Source organism: Manis javanica, chromosome 3, assembly GCF_040802235.1.
Source record: "Manis javanica isolate MJ-LG chromosome 3, MJ_LKY, whole genome shotgun sequence".
NCBI lineage: Eukaryota > Metazoa > Chordata > Mammalia > Pholidota > Manidae > Manis > Manis javanica.
In genome coordinates, this window is record NC_133158.1 from 26,554,066 (window position 1) to 26,578,802 (window position 24,737).

Here is a 24,737-nt window from a genome sequence, read left to right on the forward strand (position 1 = left end):
ATTCTTTTTTTTTTTTAAAGGCTTGCATTCTTTGTCACTGGGCTGTCACTGGGTGTAATGTAATCACGCTGAGACGGTGCACATGTTAATTCCAGTAATACTTTAGGATTCTGTACCTAGCAATGTGCTAGTATATGTTTGACACCCTTCGTTCTGAGGGAAAAACCCTGCTTTGTAGCATTTGACAATTTCTGTGATATAAACATTTCCACCATGGCTGATTTAAGGCTACTGATTTGATGTCACTGGATGTTAAATTGGGAAGAGATGTGAACAGACCAGCACATACAGGCTGGTTTCAGCACAGCACTGTGAGCTGCGGGTACTTGTCAGTCATAGACTACTCTGTTCACGTTTTGTTTCCAGGTATGCCTGTGTTCACTCTTTCCTAACAGTCAGAAAAACAAAGAATGCATACCCGATACTTTGTGTCCCTATCCTGCACCCAGCACAATGCCTTCGACATTTTAGGTAAAAGCATTTTATTGAAAAATCATGTACCTATAAAGGAAATATCAGGGAATTAGAAAATTGTACAAATTATCAGTGAATTAACAATTGAATTGTAATGAATTCTTAGAATTATAGTGTATCCAGCCTGTAGCTTAAGAAGAAATATAGTACCAGCATGCCAGACGTTTCCATATGCACCGCCCCCCCCCAGTCATTAACTTCCTGCTGCCCTGTTCTAACTCCATACATTAGTTTCATCTATTATTGACATTTTATATAAATGGAACTGGATAGTATTTGGTCTTTCACTCTGCATTGTGTTTCATGGGATCCATTCCTGTGGTTGTAGATAGCTGTATGTCGTTCTTGTTCCTGCATATGGTTCTCCACTGCCCAATTTATTTTACTGCAATTTATTATGCAGTCTACTGTTTCTTGTTTTTTTTAAATTGAGACATAATTGCCATATAACATTGCATTACTTTTAGGTATACAATGTACTGATTCGATGTTCACATATATTACAAAATGATCATCAAAGTAAGTCGTTAACACCCATCACCATGTGTAGTTAACCAAATTTTTTTTCTTGTGACGAGAACTTTCAAGAACCACTCTCCTAGCTTTCAAATATGCAGTAGAGTACTGCTAACTGTAGTCTCCATGCTGTGTATCACATCCCATGATTTATTCATTTTATAAGTAGCAACTTGCACATTTTGGACCCCTTTCCCCCATTTCATTCACCTCCCAACCTCACCTCTGGGAATTATCAATGTGTTCTCTGTAACTGAGCTTATTTTTGTAATTTTACATATAAATGAGGTATCTTTCTCTATTTGACTGATTTCATTTAGCATAATACCTGCAAGATCCATCCATGTTGTCATAAATGGCAAGATTTCATTATTTTTTATGGGTGAATAATATTACATATAATATTACATATTTCATGTGTATTTTATATATAAAATAATGGAATATTGTAACATTATATATGTATCACATTTTCCCTATCACTCATCAATGGATACTTCGGCGGTTTCCATATCTCGGCTACTGTTATTTCAGTGAACCTCAGGGTGCAGATATCTTTTCAAGTTAGCATCTTCAGTTTCTTCAGATGAACAGCCAGAAGTGGAATTGCTGGATCATTTGGTAGTTCTATTTTTAGTGTTTTTGAGGCACCTCCATATTTTTTTCTGTACTGGTTGCACCAATTTACATTCCCACCACCAGTGCACAAGTTTTCCCTTTTCTTGACATCCTTACCAATCACTTGCTATTTCTAGTCTTTTTGCAAGGTGGTATCATATGGAGGCTTTGATTTGCATTTCCCTGATCATGACTGATGTTGAGCATCTTTTCATGTACTTGTTGGCCATCTGTATGTCTTCTTTGGAAAAATGTTTATTCAGATCGTTTGCCCATTTCTTAATTGGATCAGGGTTTTCTTTTTTGGCTATTAAGTTATGATTTTAAAAATATATTTTGGATATTGTCCCCTTATCAGATGATTTGCAGATATCTGCTTTCAATCAGTAAGTTGCCTTATCATTTTGTTGACGGTTTCCTCTGCCATCAGAGTATGTTAACTTGATGTGGTCCCATTTGTTACGTTGCCTGTTTCTTGCCTTTGCTTTTAGTGTCATATCAATAAAATCCTCACAAGACCAACAACAAGGAGCTTACTGCTTTTGTTTTGTAGGAGTTTATGTTTTCGGGTCTTTTGTACAAATCTCTAATGCGTTTTGAGTTCATTTTTGTGTGTGGTGTAAGACAGTGGTCCAGTTTCATTCTTCTGTTGTGTGGCCATCCAGTTTTGTCAGCACCATTTATTGAAGAGACTGTCCTGTCCCCATGGTGTATTCTTGGCTCCAGGCAAGTGTGTAGGCTCCTGTCTGGGACATACTGATGAACTGTAATGAGGCAGAGGAGCGGGCATAGGGTGTCACCCAGGTTGCCTTCCCCAGGAGCATGTCTGCAGGTGCCAGATGTGGGTTAGACCCGAAGCCTGCCCTGCAGGCTGAAGGTCCAAGACAAGCAAATAGGCCTCTTCCACAGAAAGGCCAGGGGTGTGTTGGAGTCTGCATCTGTGCAGTGCCCTGGGGTGGTCGACTGCCAAGAACTGTCTCTCAGATTGCTGCAGTCCTGTGGGACCCAGGAGCACAAGCCATCAGAGTCAGGCAATCCAGGGATGTCCCTCAGGCAGCAGCTGCAAAAATGAGGTCCAGCTGTAAAAATGAGATCACCCAGTGTAAGAACCAGGTCCCACATGTAAAAACCAGAGTACTGGTTGGATGGAAAAGTCCCCTCTCTAGGAGATACTGGTGCTCTGGAGACTGGCCAGGGAGGAGTGTGAAGACAGTGCATACCCCCAGGTCTGCAGCAAGGATTATTTTCAACCCTTACATATGTGTGTAATTAGAACTCCCCCACCCCAGGCTGCATTTATGATGATAAACTAATTGGTCGCTTTCACTGAGAGACACATCTCCGTGGTCTGTGGCATCTTGCTCTGCCCCGAAGGAGGCTCTCATTTAAGAATTCTTTATCCGTTGGTTATAGTCCTGTGGACCCATGGGCATAAGCCCCACTGGCCACCAGTGCCTGGGAGGTACTGGCACGGTTGTGCCAGAGGCAGGGCAGGAAGGGTGTCCGTCAGCTGCAGTGAGGCAGAGGAAGAGCATATGGATGGTGCCTGCTGTGCTGAAGAAAAAGAAAAAGGGGAAAAATATGGTATTCTCTTGGCTAGAGCACAGAAATGGTGCCTGCCAGCTGGCATGTAGCAGAAGACAGTATAGAGGGTGCCCACCAGCCAGCAGGACTCCAATATGCACTAAATTAGATACTTCCCCTCGGCCAGCACTTTAAGATGAGCAAATGAGGCACAGTCACACCAAGTCCAGGTTCCCCTCAGTTGGCGGCCTCTGCGCTGAGCCCTGGGGCTGATGAGTCTGAGTCATGAGCCCTTTCTTAGATTATTGTAGCCTTGTGGGTCTGGTGGACATGAGCCCCATTGGTTTACAGAGCTCAATGTTTTGGGGGCTCATCTGTCAGCTGCAGATCATAAAAGTTGGGGTGCCTGATGTGGGGTTCAAACCTTTTGCTCCTTAGGGAGAAGCTCCCAGTTGTAGATGGCTCTGTGGGGCAGGGGGCTTGTAGAGAGATTGTGTCCCAGCCTCTCCTACCACTTTGATATTGTCTGTCTTTGCCCGACATATAGCAGTCATCAGACAGTTTTTAGATTTCAGAGGAGCGGGTCTGTGTGCCACTGCAGACGTGGTGTGTCCATGGGAAAAGGTGAGTTCAGGATCCTTCTACATTGCCGCCTTGAACTGGAACCTTATGCATTCAGTGTTGAGGAATGTTTCCAGTTTGGGGTGATTATGAATAGAGCTGCTGTGCATTTTGTTGTATGTGTCTTTGGTGAATGAAAGTACTTTTTTCTCCTGGGAATACACATGGGGGATGTACTGGTAGGTAATCTGGTATGCTTGTATCATAAGATTGTAGATCTTAAAGACATCCTGATTTTGGGGACAGGCATTACAGGACCACAGTCAGACTGAGATGAGAGGAGGACAGCTTTACATGACAGTAGATAGGCTGATTCAGTTGTAAACTTTGCAAAGACACAAATCACTAGGCAGGTCGAACATGGGTGGGGTCTGCAGTGATAACTGGTGGTTGTCCAGGGCAGTGATTCATATCAGAAAATGCAAGATGTGAATGGAAGTTGGTGGAGAATGGCTTTTGGGAGTCTAGGAAGTGTCAGTAATATGAACACTTAGGCAAATAAATGATCAGAAGTAGGGAAGATATTCATGAATTCAAATAAACATTTATTGAATACCTACTATGCATCAGCCTTTGTATGAGGTGCTAGTGATGATACTCTAGTATCACTGTAACTATAACAACTAATAATTATTGTTGTCCTTTCAAGGACCTTATATTCTAGTTGCAGAGAGACAAGTAGCCAGACAATCACTGGTTACGCAGGTGGTAAATACCTTGATGAGGGCGTGCCAGGTGCTCTGGGAGAAGAGAGGCAGGGTGTGTCCTAACCCAGCTTGGGCTGAGAGTGGGAGGGCACAGGGACAGGTAGGGAGGGGAGAGGTACGAAGACAACTTCCTGGAGGAGACTGTACTAGATTCAGACCTAGAGAATGAGGGCGACAGGGGACGGAGGGTTTTCTGGCTGAGGGAGCAGCAGGTCAGTGGACCAGAGTTTGGAGATGGCCCGGTAAGTAGGGGCATGGGAAATGATTCACGGCATGGTTGGACATTAGTGTGGGCAGAGTAGGTGGGGGTGTGATTAGAGGTAAGACTGGAGTGAGAGTCAGAGTCAGACCACAGAGGGTTTGTGTGCCCTATTCTAAAAATCTTCACAGTCTATTGACATTTTTAAGCAAACTTGGCTTTGCATTCTCTAGTTTCTGGAGATTGGGGTAGGTGGGGCAGCGGGCATGATCAAAGCAGGGCCTTGTACCTTCAAGGTAGAATCTTGACCTTAGGAATTAAGCGTTCAGCCCACTTCTAACAACCAAGCTCAATGATCAGAGTTTTGTTGTATTGTGTCCTTAGCAAACCAGTGCTCTTGGTGGGGCGGGAGAAGAGGTGGGGAGCCCTGATTTATTGTGTCAGTTAATTTCCATAATGTAAACATTCCTAACCACTTTGCAGAATTCCTGAAAATTTTACAGTTGGCATTTGCAAGCCCTACAAGCCTGTTTCAGTACCAGTAGCTATGCTACCATGTTTACTTGATGACAAAGCTGAACATTGCATTAGAAATCCTTAACCAGGAGCTTGCAAACTTCACCATGTATTCGTATCACGTGGGGTATTTGTATAACTTATCATTAAAGTACAGATTGCTGGGGCCGTTCTCCCAGAATTTCTGATTCAGTACATCTGGGGTGGGGCCTGAGAGTTTGCATTTCTAACAAGTTCTCAGATGATGAAATGCTCTTGATCTGAGGACCATGCTTTGAGAGCCACTGCCTTTAAATCACCCTTTCATGCCTACCCTTAGAGGAGATTACTTCCAGATTCTCATGGAGGGGTTGAGACTATGGAAAGCAACTCCTTTTGTGTAAGAAGAGGGCAATGAGACAGAGATCCATGTCTGAAAGAGAAGACATTAATGGCAGCCCCATGGTGGAGAAGGAATCAGAACTTGGATGAGGAAGATCTGGATTGACTATTGCCTTTGCTGGATAAGTGTAGGTGTGTTATTCAACCTGAATGGTAGAGGATGGTTCTCCCATCTCCAAAACTGGGACTCCAATACCATTTATCGGAAAGGGCTGTTGTGATGGTCATGTGAAGCAAATTGCCAAGTATTACCGATTACTGTGATTATTACTGTAACCACAAATGACTATACAAATATTAGCTGTTGTTTTTAGAGATGACTAAATGAAAAGCTGAAGCTCAGGGAGGTTAAATGATAGCATAGCTACAGTTGAGGACGGCTGATTTTTCAGTTAAGTGTCCTTTCTCTTATGTTAGTGGTTTTCAAATATTTCTTTTCGCCAAGGGATCCTTTCTTCAAATGAAACTGTAGGAAGAAGAGCAATATAGGAAGTAATCAAAGAGGAGCTGCTTTTATTAAAGTGGGAGATGGTAATGAGCACAAGGTTCCCTGAGGCAGTGCCCCTGAAATCTTGAGGTATCAATCCATTGTGAAGACTTGAGCACTCACCTGCTGTATTCTGGAAGCACTTTCTGTATGAGGTGGCAGCGAGCAGGGTTACTAGGCAGGGGTTCTGATGGCTTTGGCATATGACCATCAGCAACAGTGGGTGTTGCGTTGCCAGCACATGAGCATCACCTGAGGGAGCTTTGAAAAGTTCCGATGCCTGGGCTATCCTCCCCACTAATTACACCACGATGTGTGGGATAGGAATGGTCATCCGTACTTTTAAATTCCTAGGTGATTCCAGTGTAGCCCCAGTTGATAACCAGGTGTATATAGTTGGCTCTCAAACTGTGGTCCCCAGACCTCAGGATCACTGGAACTTATTAGAAATGCAAATTCTCAGACACCATCCCAGACTTTCTGTATCAGAAACCCGGCCTATAAATCTGTGTTTTAAGAAGGTTAGTGGTAATTCTGATGCATGCTGATTTGAGAACCACAGTTCAAGAGCAGAGGTTCTGAGGCTGGACAGACACCCATAAATGCTGACTGTCATTCAGTTGCTTCCAGGAGCTGTTGCAGACCACAGCCCTGGAGTCTGGTCCCCGTGAGAACTACTGGTCCAGGAAGCCACCAGACTCACTGGATTGAGCCTTATCCCTCATTCTCTTGGGAAAGAAAAGAGAGAGAAAAGTCACTTGGTGCCCAGCATCAGGACGTGGGCTTCTGTCTTCCCCTTCAGCCTGGAGGCTTCTTCATATACCACTAGGACTTAAGCAGTAAGGGGCCTGGTGAGGCTTCCCCACCGGTGCTTCTGCAGCAGGAGGTCTGTTCTATTCTCACAACCTGGAGACTCAGATGGCTGGTTCTCTGTTCTCAGTGTTGTCTGGGTGTGCTTTTCACTTTTCCAGGTCGGGAAAGTAAAATGATCCACATATTGGACATGTATTGCTTATTTTTGTTGATTCTGTTTCTCAATTTAACTAGACTTGCCATGAGGAAATTAGAAAAAGGGAAATTGTGCATTACTAGCTAGAGGGAAGACAGGAATAGATCCAGAGTTGGGAGAAAGGAAACTTGGAGGAAGGAGAAGTAAATGTAGAAAGCAGAGACTAAAAGACAAAGAATTCTGATGCATGCCCTGCTCCTTGCTTCTGAAACCATAGCCAAGGAATTCCAGGTGGGAAACGTAGTGAGTGTATAAGAATTAAACTTGGCCAGAAGCCAGGGGTTCCAGATCTGGGGCAGGACCCTTAGCTCACCTTGTGACTGGTAGGAGTCAGATTCCATCTCTGCTTCCAGATTCAACCTGATCCTTCCTATAAACAACCTCATGGCTCTGCAGGTCCCTTTCCAGGACTGACTACAGGTTATAACTATTCCTTTGCTGTGCATGACTGTTGTTATTGTTACTGTTCTTTGTAGAATCTGTAAGCACTATGTCAGAGCCAATCTCCAAGATGGTCCCTGTTGAGTCTTCCCTTCTCTGAATCTTCCCCTCCCACCATGACTGGAGCTAACCTGTGTGACCAATAGAATATTATGGGAATGGCAGATGGTGATTTCTGAGGCTGCATTATAAAAAACATATGGCTTCACCTTGCTCTTTTGGGGATCGTTTGCACTGGGACAAGCCAGCTGCTATGTCAGGATGATGCTCAAGCAGTCCCAGAGAGAGAAGCATGAATTCCTTCTAAAACATCCCTGAGATATTATTACCCAGCTGGGGCCTTAACTGCCTCTTAGGACAGGGATCCCATTACCTCATGCAGCAGTGGAGCACATTCAATCACTTAGGAGTACAATGTTCTTACTCCCAAGAGCCTCTTAGTTAGTCATCTACCTCTAGCTCCTGGCAATTGCTGGCCTGCTCTCTGTCATTATACTTTTGTCTTTTCCATGATGCTGCATAAACGGAATCAAATATAGTCTACAAACCATTTGAGACTGGCTTATTTCACTCGCATAATTCATCTGAGAGCCATCTGAGTTGCTGAGTCAGTCTATAGTTTGTACTTTTTATTGCTGTATAGTATTCTGCCATTAGAATGTGTCACAATTTGTTTATCTATTCACCTGCTAAAGGATATCTGGATTCCTTCTAGTTTTTGGCAATTATCTTCTGTATCTGGGGCCAAGCAGTGTAAGGACTGAGAGAGGAAAGAAGAGTGATGGATTCCTCCCACCCTCTGGGATCACAGATTTGCCAACTGGAGAGGAAGTTTCTCCTTCTGTAGAGTTTTGGGCTGCTGTGGCTGCCTCTTGCTGTTGCTGTGGTAGCTGCTACTGTAGCTGTGAAACCCTGGGGACCACAGTGCAAGAGAACAGAAAAAAGAGCAAAAGCCCAGGTGATTTCTCCTCCTCTGTCCTAGTGTTAGGAGAGCCCTCTCCATCTCCAGGAGAGCGCTCTGTCAGTGGTGATGCCCGGTTCTGGGTTTGGGCCACATTGATTCCAGGCCAGAAGAGACCAGGGGTTAAAAGGCAACTTCCTGCTGGTTTGGGGGTTCTTCCAAGTCTGTCCTTCTTCCCCAATTTCCATGTGACTCTTTATTTTTCAGAATCTTCAAGAAGCTCTTCCTTGCATTCTCTCTGGGTTTTCTAGTTTTAGCCAGTGGGAGAGAGAAGGCAGAGTGTGCTTACTCACTCTGTACCTGAAACCAAATCATTCTTTGAGTCACAGAACACAGCTGGACTTGCACTGGTCGAATCTAGTCCCACTATTACCCAGATGACAAAGCAGAGGCCCTGGAAGAGGTAGTAATTTTCCCGAAGGAGGAAGGTTAAAATAGCATTGGCTGTGTGTCTGCTCAGTGCAAGTGGTGAGGGGTATTTGCTAAAATTCACCTTATTTGCAATTCCTTCTTTTGCTCTCTTTAAGTGGATGTGAATGCATCTTTTGTTTCAGTGTCTAGGAACTTCTTCAGTATCTGAAGTCTTTGGGGTCAGCATCTGTTTATTTGTATATTTTTTAATGGCTCTCTATTCTGAGAGTATGTTTCTTGGAATAGTACTGGTGGGAAGTCTTCAAGGCCTGGCTGAGGGTAGATTACCCCTAGAATGAATGTTATTTGCTTCTGCTAAGTGCTTGAGGGTTTTTCCAGAATGGGATACATTTAAACTAAACTCTTGGCTTGAGGTTTTGTGGGCCACTGTGTAGTGTGAATTCAGGCAGTGAGCTCAAGTGAAAGCTGTCTTGTGGTTCACAAAATCTGGAGATTTTTTTTTTCCCTTTCTCTCAGTGTCAAGGTGCCAGCAAAGCAACTTTTTTGCAAACCCCGGTAGAGAGCACATTTTTTCTAACTCAGCCCATTTTGTGGAAGTGTATCTTTGGGTTCCTGTCTTTATGAGGTGGCTCTAACATAAGATCTCTGGGTGTCTCTGAACCGGGTCTTCTGTCTTTTGAGCCTGGCAAGAACACGAAAACCAATGGTTATTTTCCATAGATTTAACTACTGCCCTTAAGTTGAAAGCTGGTTATAGGATTCAACCTATATTCACTTAGGTTTTGGCCCCAGTATTCACTATTTTCTTGGTCAATCATTATTGCATTGATGAATATTGAAAACTATTTACCGGTGTTTTATTATTTTCAGTAGGAGAGTAATTTAAGTTACTGATCACCTTGTTCCTACAAATGATTACTCTGTCCCCTAGACTGTGTATGGAAATTCATTAGATCTTAATGAAAATAAGGAATGTTGAATATTCGTGGTCTCATAGGAGGATTTGGGAGACTAAGGTTGTGGTCCAATATTTTGAGCACATTGCTCGTTGGGCACAAAGAAATGACATCCTCTCTTGGGTCCTCAATTTCCTTTATTTTGTGACAGGATTGGCTTAGATCACTGCTGAGACTTTGAACCTCTGATGAGTGCTTAGGAAGCCATGTTTTGGAGGCAATGATCAGGATTTTCTCCCATCTAATTTCTGTTATCATGGCCATCTTAACCACTCCATGTTTAAGGTATTTCAACATCTCCGCTAGTGTCATCAGAGGGATCCTAAACAGTGACTTCCTGAATTTTTTTCCTGGCGGAGTTCTGATTATTAAGTAAAATGATGCTATATAACTTGGTAGCATTATTCAGGCAGCACAGAGTGCAATCATCTCAAGGGTTTGTTACTAGTGTATCACAAAGTAATATCCCCAGCTCTGAAAGTATAATTCATTGCACACAGATTCAGGGGGCCAACAGCAGTGTTGGTAACCTCCTTGGCTCTGGTGTGTGTCTGTGTGTTTACGTGTCTTGGCATCTGTGGGTAATACAGGATGGTCTATGTTTTGCAAAGTGATCATTTTTTCTTACCTCTCTGGGGAAACAATCCATGTTTAAAAAGCAGCAGTGGCCTACACAGATCCCTATTGAAATGACACAGGGTGTTCTGTGACTCTCTTTTAATCACAAGGTTTGGGATCCTCTGAGGCACAAACACCCTTGGATGCTGAATCAGAAGATGCTTAGAGATGGTTCAGTCAATTTATATTTTGACTTTTACACCTGCAGATGCCCTTTTTCCCTGAAAACAACAAAAACAAAACAACCTCCCTGAACCTTAGAATTCCAATATGTAAAACACATTAAACTATTTTAATAGCATTAATTTACAAACTCAAGTTTTATAATCTTTGTTTCATATACTAATACGTGAGGTCCTTTGAGAAGACAAATTTCAAACTCAGAAATTTAAGTATAGGACTTCATTTATTCAGCAAATAATTACTGACTTTCTATTTGGTGTGAGCCACTGTGCTAAGCCTCTGTATATTATTTTCCATGTGGATTCCAAGAGTAATGGGTGACAGTACAGTCTTAAGTCAGTTTGCTTACAAAATTAAAATAAAATTGTGCAGAACCACGAAGCACCTACATAGCACATTGCACAGAACACAGCTGGACTTGCACTGGTCGAATCTAGTCCCACTATTACCCAGATGACAAAGCAGAGGCCCTGGAAGAGGTAGTAATTTTCCCGAAGGAGGAAGGTTAAAATAGCATTGGCTGTGTGTCTGCTCAGTGCAAGGGGTGAGGGGTATTTGCTAAAATTCACCTTATTTTTGTGATATTATCGATGTTGTTAGACCCATTTTATAAAGGAAGAAGTTGGGGTACTATGAGGCTGAAGAGGTGGCTAGCAGCCAAATAACAAAGACCTTTTAAATGCATTGATGATTTTGGCTGTTGGTTTAAGCAGGAGTGATTTGACCATATATGTGTTTTAAATTACATGTTCTATGGACCTTACATGTATTACCTTATATCCCTCAGGAAAAAAATTGTAGGAAGTACACATAATTCCCTTATTCCCGTTCTACAAGTGATCATATTGAGGTACAGCAAATTTATGTCACTTGGCCTAGAAGTGTGTTATGGGGAAGACGTGGCAGAGCTGCAATTTGAACCCTGATAGTCTGACTGAAGAACTCCATGCTTTCTGAGCTGAGCAGTGGTCAGTGCTCTGAAACCAGAGATGCTCAGAACATGCCTGTGGTTCAAGAAGCTGGGTTTCCTGGTCACTGCAACAAGGCACATACAGATGGAGAACCCTGGGGCGTCTCCATTAGAGGGTGTTAGAGGGCACCTATGGCTCTGGGACTGTGCTGGGCGAGTTGAGGAGGCTTGAAGGAGGCAAAGCTGAGCTCCAGAGTGTGTGCGTGGTCTTAGAATGGGGTGATTCTATGACTGGGTTTCTTAATCTAATTTTATAAGAAGAAAGAGCAAGACTAAAGTTGTGACTGATGAAGCAGGAGCAGTTATTACTATACAAGATCGGGTGCGGGCATGCGTCGCCAGGATCTGGCTGATTTTGTGGCTTGGGCAGTGTTCATATTTTGCCTGTTCAGGCATGATTACGGCGAGGTCTTGTTTTTGTCTTGATCCATCAGATGTTGTCTGATGCTGATGGTCTGGGAAATCATTGTCGTCAACAGGAAATTACCCAGGACCAGTTGTTAGAACTCAGGCAGCTCCTAGAGATTCCATTATGAGGTGATGGTGCCAGACCGACACTTACCTGTCAGGGGATGCTTTTCTCTCACAAGATGCACCCTTTCAGTAAATGTGACCTCTCTGGCTGTGTGTAGACACTGAGCTGAAAGGCCTCAAGTGAGGTGCAAGGAGACCACTTCTCAGGTCATTGCCTGAGGCCAGGACAGAGAGGTTGATAGCTGGGAAATGTGAAAGGAGAGGAGGGGGTGGATCTGAGAGCCTTTAGGAAGCAGGAGTGAATGTCACTGAAGATCCCTTATTCTCCAAGAACCCAACCTGTGACACATTGGGACTGAACCATCTGAGAACACACAACATATTCACCAATGCTTAGTTGTTGTGGGACAACGAGGAAGGGAAAATCTTACCAAATACTAACTCAGCTTTGTCTCCTCCAAACCCATTCACAGGCCACCAAAACTGTGGTTTCCAGAGAGGCTGAGATTTACAGAGACCTTTTCTTCCCCCAGACTACCTGGATGGTTTTTTGCAAACTTCTTAACACCTTGACAAGTACTTCTTACTGGCTGAAAGCCCCTTTTTCATTATTGACAAAATCTTCCCAGAGGGCATGTGGGAATTAGATTTGTGTTTGCGGATTCACCTTATATGTGGTCTGACTGGGAACAGAGAGAAATGCTTTTAATTATGAGTGTAGTGTATGATATAAGCAAGGACTCGAGAGGTTTGTATGAGGTGTGAGAAGGGAAATCATCCTAGAAAAAACATGCCTGTGTAACCAGCAAGGCTGCTTGTCTTGAGTCCCTCACAATTTAAAATGTCCAGCTTAACTGAAGAGTAGTTTTCAATGAGTTTTTTTCTCAGCCTCCTCCTATCTTGCCCTTTTCCCTGAAACCTCCCCTGAGACATTGGTTCAAAGGGGAACAAAGCAGAGTAGTTAATACTAAATTTTATTCTACCTTCAGATTTATAACGACTGAACTTCCAGGTATTTGCCACACCTTGTATTGTCACATTATAACCTCGTTGGAAATGCAGCGTGAGAGCCTAGATCAAATTCTAGTGTCATAACCTTGTCAGAGTTCTCATTTCAGAATCTCATCAGGGTTTTAATATTATAACTATAGGGGCTCAAGTAACCCAAGTTAAGATATATGGTAAAGAAACAGAGCAGAGAGATGCCACAATATTATGTTATTACTTCTAAGGTCAGGTAGAGGAGAATATGCCCAATATCCCTGTATGCAAGTGGACTTTTAAATAGGCCACCCCAGAATTAGGTAGCCCTACCTCCCAGCATGGCATTATGAACTCTATTGTCCAGCAGGGCCAGAAAGAGGCTAGGACACCACAGTCTTGTGGCAAGCCCCTTCAGGTGGAGGGAACATCCGGGAGGGGGAATTGCCCAGAAATAATTAACGTACACAAAATTCTGTCTCATGGAATTGCTTTATTCTAACATCACCATTTAGCCTGAAATACAGTATCATAAGTCAACCTGAATTCAAGTGCTAAAACCTAGCCAGGATTATATAGTTATAACTCAACTCATTCTAAATTTTTAATGATACTTGCATTGTGGAAGGAAAACATGTTCAGAGCTCAGAGAGATTATTAGATAATTTTAGGCAAATAATGATAGCAGCTCTTGTGTATGCATAATTTGGGGCCTATGATTTTATTGGTCAGAAAGACTGAATTTTTATTTTTTTAGAAGGGAGCCTTGGTCCATGTAAACACTCATTCTTTGAGTGGTTAGTTAAAAATAATCACTTCCCCGGCTGAGTTTCCTTGAGTTACCACTCCTGTCTCCCCCCGCATCACCTCCCACTTCATCCTCTACATATTCTCATAACATGCTTATTGCTACTTTGTAACATTTGTTAAATGCCTTCATTATGTGATGAATTATTTCTTCTCTGTGTTTCCCTACTAGACTGTATGTAGTTCTTTGAGGGCAGTTTCCCTATTTATCCTGTTTGATGTTTCTGCAGAGCTGATAGCATAACTTGTATATGTTGATGGTCAACAAAAATATTTGGTCTCGTCTCTGGTTGTTAGAATAGCATTTAGCATAGCGTCTTACACAGGGCCCCCTGAAAACAGACTCTGAACTGGGGAGTCGTGCAGAAAGCTTACTAAGGGAGTGGTCTCTGGAGGTGCACCTTCAGGAAGTAAGAGGGCAAGATTGGGCAGAAGTAGCTATTCCACAGTGGAATTATAACTGACACACCCTCCCTATTTTAAGGGAGCTCTGGAGCTGGGATTTCCATTGGGATTATCACAAAGTAAGGCAAAGTGGGGCTTTTGTATCGACATGGAAACCAGTCATTGGGAGGAGGCATGACCCTGGGGGAGGGGGCGGTGCCCTGGTTCGGGGAGCAGTTTGCAATAAGGGTTGCAACTGTTACCTGACAGCAACTAACCTTCCCAGAAGCTGGGAGGTGGGAGCATGAGCCTGAGGAGGGGATCTTGGTGAGCCCCACAGCATCCTGTATACAACTGTCCTTTAGTACATGAACTAGGCTGCCATGCAGCTAGTAACACTGGAGCAGACTGAAGCAGATTTTCAGGCTCTCACACCATGGTCTTTCCAGTGTAAGTGGCTTCACGTCATATTTTTATCCATTAAGCATCACTAATCACTAATTAGCTAGATGGCTAATGTGTCCTTAAATCATCATGAATGCATAGGATTCAGGACACCTAACCTGTGATTCCTTTCAGAGGTGGCAACCAAGGCTGAATAGGCTGGAGAGGTGGACGTAGAGAGGAATCAGGTAACAGGAACTAGCATTTGCAATTTGCCAGGCACGGTTTCCAGTGCTCTGCATGAATGAATTCATTTACTTCCCCATGACATTATATGGTAGGTAGAGCCTCTTTTTTTTTTTTTTTTTTTGCAGTTGAGGAAACTTAAGCTCACATATCTAAATAATTTGCGCAAAGATGACAGAGCCAATAAGTAACCAGACCAAATTGGACAGAGAGAGTCTGGCTGAAGTTCTGTGCCCTTAATCTTTTGAGGAAAACACTCTCTATCCTCCCTTGATTTATTATGTGCTTACTTTGTGTCAGGCACTGTGATAAGCATTTTGCTGGCTTTATTTTCACTCCCACATTCCTTTGAGGTAGGTTCAAATACTCCTCTTTTAGGGAAGAGGACACCGATGCCCAAGCAGGTTTATAACCTGCACATAGGTGGAAAGTGGGGGCGACCAGGATTTAAATCCATATCCATCTTACCTCCTGGTCCCTGTCTGAAGCGATATCTCCAGTGTTCTAGTTTCTGTGCTTTGACAAGAACGCCAGCATGATAACTCTTTGAAGATCTTATAAGGCAGAATGAAGTTGTTTTTACAGGACAGGTTTACAGGGGCACTGAGGGAGCACACACAGACCGCAACCTAAGTGACTTTCTGTAAGAAGAAAAAAAATGGCAAGAAGGAAATAAACATTTATTGGACTTTCCATAAGTCCAGATAACTTCACTGCATTATCTTAACTATGGTGAGAAATAACAGGTATTAATTCTGACCATATGGATATACAATGCCCTGCCTCCCATGGGTTACTCTTCAGTGGGGGTGGGGAGGGGAAGGCGCCGCATCGGCCTTCAAGGCTGGAGTTTTCTCCATGAGTTGGATAACAGGGTCATAGGAGGCTTGTACCCCTGACTCTGCAACCTGTGTAAACCCTAGACCTTGAGCAACTGAGCTAGCTACTCATTGCTTTTGAAAAAATGAAAGTTCTTCCTAAGATCCTGATCACACCCCCTATAAATATTCTAATTTTTTTCTGAATTTCCCAATGCCAGATTTGAGTGTTGGCATAAGGAAAATCATGTCGCATGTGGTTTTCCTTTAAAAAGAGAGCTGGAAGTAAGTATTTCTTCTGGGCTGGGAGGGCAGCTGAGCACTTGCTTGATTTCTTTGCCTGCTGTTTCTGACAGGAAGGACCAGGCAGGCTGTTTACATGGAAGCAGAAAGGGAAGCTGACAAGGGTTTGTTGATTGACCCTGGCACGGTTCAGTTCCAGGAATGACTTTTGTGCCGATATCAAATAGTAGTGATTTCAGGTTTATGACAGTTATCAAATATAATGAAGTGGAATAGGACTGTATTGTACCATAATAGCAATAAAAATCAACCTGGAAGGAGAGATGTGTCCATCTGTTTTGCTGTTGCTCAGGGAGGTTGACTGTGGGCATTTGAGGCAGTGGTGTGACTTCGAAGGACCAGATTTTGTGATTCTGCCTAAGCAAAAGATAAGGCCACCCAGATTCCTGTGGCCACAAGGGACTTGGACTCTGATAGCTGTTTCCCAGCCAGTCACCCACTGTCACTTTTGTAATCAACACTGGTGGTTGTCTTCTTGGGAACGAACTGAGGGGAGAGAAGGCTTGAGTGGCTGGGTGGGACTTGGTGATGTTAAAATAGAGCATCTCTCACGCACACCACAGGCACCAGAGCTCTTCTTTTTCACCCACTCGGAGGTTTCCCTACTTGAATGGTTGGAGAATCGTCCTTTACATTTCTTATAGGGCCGTTTGTGCAATACTTCAAGGCATGTTTTACCCATCCCAAGCAAACAAGCAGACAAAAGCCTATGGTTAAATGAGTTTGAAAAATACTGTCTGTGATGTTTTCCCTTTTTAAGTTGGCCTTGCCGAGGGCTGTATTAGAGAACTCCCGAAGTCCTGTACCTACTGCTGTTTACCTGAAAGCTAAACACTTATTTGTGAGAATAAACACTAAATGGAGAATTTTTACCTGTTGGTCTCTCATGAAGCTGGTACTACAGATAAACATGTCTTGAAACACATTGAGAAAACTCTGCTCTTTAGCGGCCAGTATTCAAGGTCGAGATGATTTCCTTGTATGTGAAGGATATGACCGGTGTGGGGCCTTCCCTGAGTTTGACATCTGACCCCTTGTCAGGGCAGGGAGGGTGGGACCGCTCTCGAAGGTGGCCTCTGATCTGCACTGACATGACTAGAGGCTTGCTGAGCTGCAAATAGTGCTCACAGTGTTATAACACCTCTAGTTATAACACTTGTTTAAACCAGTTCTTAAGGTTGTTGTTGAGGAAAGAAGAGCTTCCTGGTCACAGGAGAGTGTGGCTGAAAAAAGGAATCGGTCTGTGCTCCATCTTTCAGGATAGATAAGCGGAGTCAGAGGGACATGAAAGGGACAGTGTTCAGGAGAATTCACTGAAACTCTGAAATATGTGCTGTGGTTTCGTCAGTCAGGCCCTTCGAGGCCCTGGGTGACTTAGAACATGGAGACCTCCTGGGCTGCCGCCACGCAGGGACCTCTTGTCCTTCGCAGGCCTGGAGCCTGAGGCAGCACCAGCCGCGTGGAGACTCAAGCTGATCTTGAAGTCTTTGGCCAAGTCTTACAGAGTTCTCAGGAGGGATTTATGACACAGCCTTTATCCTCCTGTGAAGCCTCTGGTTACCCATCACCTGTACTAACCTGGAGGTTTTAGTTTCAAGTAACTAAGTCCCAACGTAAACTGCTTCAAGCCTGAAAGAAAAATTTAGTGGATTATATTCTGTGAAAGTTCAGGAATACTGTTCAAACTCAGCTCAGTTCAGGGCCTCAAGCAATTGCTTCAGGCCTTTTGTCTCCCTTTTGTCCCTCTCTTTTCCCCTAATTCTTCCATCTCCCCATTCTCCCTCCCCTTCCCATCTCCATGATTCAGTTCTGCCTTCCTCTGAGCTGGCTTCTCCCAAAGATGGAAAAATAGCTTCTGGAAACTCCAGATTCCCATTTCACAGATTAACAAGAAAATTGAAAGACACTAGTCTCTTTCCCAAGACCTCTAGCAAAAGTCTTTGAATTAGGTTTTCCTGGGCCAGTTTGAGTCATAGCCTATTCCCAGACCCATCATGACGGCCAGGATCATGCTGACTGGCTAGGCCAGGGTCACAGCTCCCCTTCCCGTGCTGGAGGGGAGGGTCAGCTGGTCCACAGCGACTGGAAGGGAGGTCTTTCCCCAAAGGAGGGTTGAGGTGCTATGACCAGAAAAAGGGCAAATACATGGAGAGAAGAGGAACAACCAATATCTGGTATCACAGTGTAGCTGCTCTTACCATGTGATGGTGGTCCAGGCACGGAAAGCCCCAGAGGAAGTTTTATCACGAGAGAAAGACCAAATCAAGGCAGCTTTGCAAACATTGCATTGAAGAGAAAAAAAAAAAAACCTGCAGCAGAAAACTAGGACGTATTTTCTTGTGAATTATGCTAACTTACTTGGTTATTCTGTGTCTCTCTACACACCCTTGCCACATGGCTCTCTGCTCTGCTCTTCTTTATTCGTGGACCAAAATTCTGGCCCCTGTGAACAGTATCACCTGAACTTCCTTGAGCCCCGACTTCCCTGTGGGTTTGGGCAACCAGCAGGAGGCTGGAGGGCAAAAGAGGACGAGCTGGGGTATTTCTTACCCTGCTCCTTTCCTTTCTCTGAGCTGCACCTCAGCAGTGGCTGCAGTCCGTGGGGCTTGGAGTCCTGCCTGGACGTCCTTCTTTGGTTCCAGTGACACTGTTTCCTCTCCTTGCCCCTGCAGCCTAGAGAGCTGGTGATGGCTTTCTGGCTTCCTGCTGTTGCCAGTTCTAGAGTTACTCATCATTTTGCATAGAGCCCCATAATCCTGCCCCTGCCCCTGTGAGTGGTACTTCTTTTCAGTTCTCTGTAGAATCTCCTCTGAGTGTGCCTTCTCTTTTCTTCCTAGGTCTGTAACTTTCATCCATGAGCATTGTAGGGTTTTTGAGAGACCTTGAGACATTTTCCTCTTCCCTTGCAGCATTAGTAGGTTTAAATGTCCGCACTCATATGGATCCTACATATTAACTGGGGGGGAAGGGGAGAAAAGCCTCCTAAGGTGGCCCTGTTGATATATATAAGGAGTGAGAGAGACCTGTAAAAATAGCTCGGTGCAAAATGACAGGAGGTCACACAATGTTCAACCCTGAAACATCTAGGATCCCAGACGCCTGATACAAAGAAGAGCTGAGAACATTTTCCCAGTTCCAGCTGAGACCATCTTCATAGCCACTTGTCCATGGCTGTCATTTTGTTCACTGTCCCCAGGGAATGAGTCTGTGTATTTTCGGAGGAGGCAGTGTGGGGTAGTGATGAAGAATTTCCACTGCAGGAGTAAAGAGCTGGCAGCTCTGGAGAGGAAAGGCAGGAAGGGAAACTCAGTTCCAGGGGACTGGGAAGGAAGAAGAGAAGAAGAGGGTGCCTAGAAAAGGTGAACCTGTGCCCATAATGGGCAGGGTTCCCTTGTGGGTTCCTGTAAAACCTTGTTGTTTGGCTTCATCAGTAGACTTCTGACCCCTGGTTGTACAGATGGGCCAGCAGGGGAATACTGAGTCTGCCTGGCGGGGCGCACTCAGCCCGGGGCTTCTCCCGGTGCTGCCTCTTAGGCCATGCCTGTGTCGAGGGCGCTCATCACAGAGGAGTGATGGTCCATGAGCTGGGTGGGCGTGCTTTATTAGTGGAGGCTGTATGTACCAGGGAGGACCCTGGGCTAGATGTTGAGAGCTGTTGCATCTGGTTTCTAAAACTCAGGTTTTGACTTGAGGGTAACTTATTGGCTGCATTTCATTGGCCTCAATCAGCAAATGAACAAGCATAATGCTGTCCTTGCTGTTTTCATTACAGGGTTAAATATGAGATGTGAAATCAGATTTAGAAACCAAAGACTTGAAGGTCTTTTTTTTTTAATGAGCAGACAGAGTATAGTTTCTGTTCTCTTGCACTCACTGTCCTGTTGTATAAACACATGTTAACAGCAATGCTGTAATCAACTGTTCTCTTTAATCAAGGAATGAACAGGTCTCCAGGAGAACCTGAAGGCAAACCCCTTAGCCTTGTCCAAGATGAGTAGAGAGTACCCCTGAAAGGCCAGCAAGGCACAGACCAGGGAAGGGATAAGTGCTCCCAACAGAAGATACAGCAGGCAGAAGGGTGCATCCAGTTAGCAGAAGCACAGCCACAGAAGCATTGTGGCCAGTGAGGCTGGTTGGGAGCTGGGCCGTGGAAGATCACACATGCCAAGCTGAGGCATTTGGAAGGACCAGCATTTTTAGAGTTTGTTCCTGAGAGCAGTGGTTGTGGGACAAAAACATTGACCAGCCCAACTTGGGAAATCACCTCACCCTGTCAACTTCTTGGAGATGTTTAATGCACATTAACATAAGAGAAGTTCTAATAAGTACTACAGAAAAAAAGCAGTCTGTTTAATTTTGTTTTATTCAGTTTTGTCTATTATTTAAACATTTATTCCTTTCAAAAAGAAAACAAGTGTGTTTTTACATCTCTTGGAAGTAATGATCCACCAAACTAATTTTTGGGAAACAGTGAATGGAAACTATCATAGAGGAATGTCATGATTGCATCTGGGTTTGGGAATGATCATTCTAATGGCCAATAGGGGCAGGATGGATTAGAAGGAGAAGATGAATGCTGGGGGTGGAGGGGGGGGGACAAAAAAGGCTTCTCAGGTAACCCTGGAAAGTTATGACAGGAGCCTGAGCAGAGGCATTAGCCGGGGGAGTAATGAGGGATGTTTGAGAGAGAGAATCAGTCATTCACTACTGGACTGATCAAGTATAGGGACATAAGCAGGATAAAAACTCAGATATATTTTAAAAATCATTTATCAGACATATAGTATAACAGCAACAAAAGCTACTTTGATTGAGTGCATGTTACATGCCAGGTAATATTCTAGGTACCTGTAATGAATTAACAAATACAGTCTTTGGAAAAACCCTGTGAGAGAGGTGCTGTCATTTTACAGATGATAAAACTGAGTCACACAGAGATGTAATTATGTGCTCGAGGTCATACACTTGATAAGTCTAGGAGTCATGAAACTCACCTGACTCTTTGCCTGGATTTGTATGGCTCCAGAGCTACGAATTTTCTTTTAAATTTTCAACATTTTTGTATGCTTGGAAAAAATCCAATGAAGAGTAACATTTTATGACAGGAAATTACATGAAATTAACATTTCCATGGAAAAAATTTTGTTGGGTCACAGCCACATATATTTATGTATAGTCTTTGGCTGCTTCTGTGCACAACAGCAGAGTCAAGCCGTTGTCATAGAGTTGCTGATGGCCTGCAAAGCTGGAAATATTTACTCTCTGGCTCTTTACAGAAGAAGTCTGCAGCCCCCCCCAATGAGTGGCACAGCACAGCCACTATTCAAATCTGAGATTCAAAAGCATTACTTGCCCCCTGGAGGCACAGACCACCCAGGACCTGGGAATACAGATGGAAGACCTGGCCCAGTGCCTTCCAAGAAGCTCACAGACAGAGGAGAAATGGTAAGTCAACAATCACCAGCATTCCAACATGGCAGTTGTTTCAGCAGCTGAAAGATGCAGCAGGGTCTTCTGGTCTGAGAAACGGTGCCTGAGTCTGGCTGGGGAAGGGGCAGGAGGTGTCAAGGAAGGTTAGTCGAGTGGAAATGAGACAGTGAAGCTCATGGAGAGAGAAAGCAGTGGGACAAATGACATGATAACAGAGAGCTTTCCCTGCAGCCTGTTTCTGCTTTTACACCTTCCTTGATCCTCAGCCAAAGAGGGAGCCCAACATTTGAGAACACCCAGTAGGAAGAAACAGAATAAACTGCACTCAGAGGTTTAATATCATGTTTGTGGGGAACACAGAGGCTCTTGTGTTAAAGTAGAAATCGAAAGCAGTTGCCGGGAGCTTCACCAGCTTGTTGAATACTAGCAAGCTGGTGATGGAATCGACAATAAAACAGTTTCTTCTATTCAGGGCCATTGTGAGCAGCTTGACTACAGAAGCACTTGCTTGTTGCAATACCTTGATCAGATCCATTTTGCTTCCTGCTGGGAAGAGGCGGAGCACACCTGCCCAGAGTGCTCCAGGGAGAGCCCGTGCGGCCAATGCCCTGTGCAGGTTCTCTTTGCATCGTCTGAAGTGCTCCTAGAAACCGCCCCCGGTCAGTAACAGGTAATAAACACGTGGAAGCAAATGCTTTCATTCCATGTGTTATGATGTGTTCCAGCATCCTTTGGACAGCCTGACTGCCTTTTATGCCAGGGTAGTATTTGCTCATCTAAGAAATTAGGCTAAGTGAGAGGGGAAACAAGATGAAATTGGTATGCACCACTGACTTGAGCTCTTTTGTCCACGATACAGGAAAGCCTTATTAGTGTTACAGTGCGCACAGCCAAGTTTGTTCACAAAGAGCACCACAGGCCTGGAATTGGCCTCTGGGAGTCAGCAGTCTGCTTGTTGGGTGCTGTCATGGGAATGGAACCTCCTGTTATCCTATTTAATAAATATTTATTAGGTGTTTGCCTCACTTGTCCGGGCAGTAGAGACACACTGGTGTCCCAAACCCAAATGATTCCTGCTACCGTGAGGGAGCATATAGTCACATGAGGGCAGAAATGTTCATCATGTAGTTGCACAGTCAAGTATAAACCTGACTGTGCTAAACTCTACATAGGGGAGCTTCCTGTGTTATAAGATCATGTACTGGGGAGTTCAATCTGGTCAGGGACTGTAGGAACTCGGGGAATGGGATCTGAGATGTTTAGGGTGAGCATAACGTACCTAGATAAAGAGGAGAATGAATAGAGTTCCAGGCACAAGGAGCCACATGGTGGCTCTACAGCTGCCAAGCAGCTTTGCCTGGCTCAGTGACTCTTGTGTGGCTGGTTTATAAATGTCCGGGATGCTCCCTTCATTCCACAAGCTGTCTTCACTATCATGTGCAGAATATGAATTCGTTTGTAGTTTAATTGACTTATTTGGCTCATTGACTCAACAGTCTTTATTGAGAGCTATGTGCCATGCTGGGGTACTGTTGTAGAAAGACACTGTCATGATCCATATCTCATAGGTACCATTTATTGAGCTCCAATTTGGGACACGGATCTGCAGGATGATCCTCTATGCGCCTTTTATGAGGCTGGTAGCATGGGCAAGATACTTTGTCTGAGACTTGGGTCCCAATCTTTTAAAAATAAAAAGGCCAGTGATTTTTACTTAACCTGATCGTTGGAAGGACAAAGTGAGATGGGGCAACATGTAGCACAGTTCCTAGAGCAAAGTAACAACTCAATGAATGTTTGTTGATCAAACAATGCAGTTTGTCTTGGACCAGTCCTGGGCTTTAGAGTCCAGACTGGTTCACCTCAGTTTATGCACAGATCATAACATTCTCCAACTGTCTACCTGCCAGTTCTCCTCCCTCATTATGTCTAGAAATAGATTCATCCCCTTATGAAATGTACCCATTCCTTTTCTGGTAAAGGCATGAATGCACTACTAGAGAATCATTCATGTATGTATTTCTAGCAATTGTATAATGACTGGTTCAGCTTAGTACTGGGGGAAAAAAATAAGATTTCCTCCAGCTAAAATCCTTGAGTAATAAAATGGATTGATGATCAGGGAACTCATGAAAACTGCCAATTATTCTTTTATACTGACACCTGACAAAAGAAATGAATGTATAGGTCTGCCATCTTTCAATCATGAATGCTATTTTAGAAAGTCTCAAATCTACCCAAATAATACTATTTCTTTTAGCATCTACAGTAATATGAGCATTGTCCACAGGAAGCCTGTCAGGTTCATTTTATTAGGAAATATGTTTATGTCAGTGATGGAACCATGCATTTCTTTTTTGATGCCTCCCAAACCTGAAATCATACTATCCAAGAGCTTGCTTGCACAGTGTGCCACATCCCTGTATTGTGTTTTAGAGACTAGGGAAAATGAAGAGATGCAGGTGGGTCTACCAAACTTGAGAGTGAAGTGGGCAGGGAAATGGAAGGCTGAGATTTCTGGAACTCATGTGTCTGATGTCAGATTCCATAAAATTGATCATGGTGCTGCCCGAAGGGAACCAGTGAATGCAAGGTCTCTTATGAGGTCATTCCATTTTCCCTCACCCACCCATTTCTGATTATAAATTGGCAGTTGGTGATTAGAAAACTATTATTATTTTATCTTAAATTTCCAGACATGGATCCATAGACATGGAACTAATCTGGAGTGGTATCTTAGAACCCAGTAGCCAGGGATTTTTTTCCTTGTGCTTACCCTAAAATCCTATTTTCTGTGCTTTAAGCCCTCATTCTTAGAATTGTGTTTCTTGATTCTACCCAAACAAACAAAAGCAAACAACCAACCCTTGTGTTTCCATCTTCTGAAGTGTCATTGAGAAGTAGTCTCACAGACCCCACCTGGGTTCAAATCCTACCACCCTCACTTAATTGCTGTGTAACCTTGTGCAAGTTACTTAATCTCTCTGTGCTCATGTTTTCATCTTTAAAGTGGGGGAGATAGTAGTAGCCCGTGCCTCATGGAATTGTTGTGTGAACTAATTCATTAGCATGAGTAAAATGCTTAGGATTTCTTGGCACATATCAATATCAAATAGTATTAGGTTAAACGTAAAAATAAGATTGCCAGCTTTCTTGTATCTAGGATAAAAGAACCATAATTGAGCTTGACTGTCTTTATAAAATGTTTTATAAATTTTGACTTTTAAGAGATATGACATAGAAGAAAGTAAGTAAATCTGCCCAAATAGCACTATTTATACATTTCCTTTGAATGGAAGATGCATTTATTTAATGCATGCCCTCTCGAAGAAAGAACTGGAATGATTTATTTGCTGA

The 24,737-nt window shown here is 43.6% G+C and overlaps 1 long non-coding RNA gene across 1 annotated transcript in view; it reads left to right on the forward strand.

Moving 5' to 3' along the window:
• The window catches only part of LOC108397543 (uncharacterized), a 342,658-nt gene extending 318,788 nt beyond the window's left edge, over nt 1-23,870 (forward strand). The window contains exon 7 of the long non-coding RNA XR_012128981.1: nt 21,227-23,870. This is a non-coding gene — a long non-coding RNA (uncharacterized lncRNA). The remainder of the gene's footprint in view (nt 1-21,226) is intronic.
• The last annotated feature ends 867 nt before the right edge of the window (nt 23,871-24,737 follow it).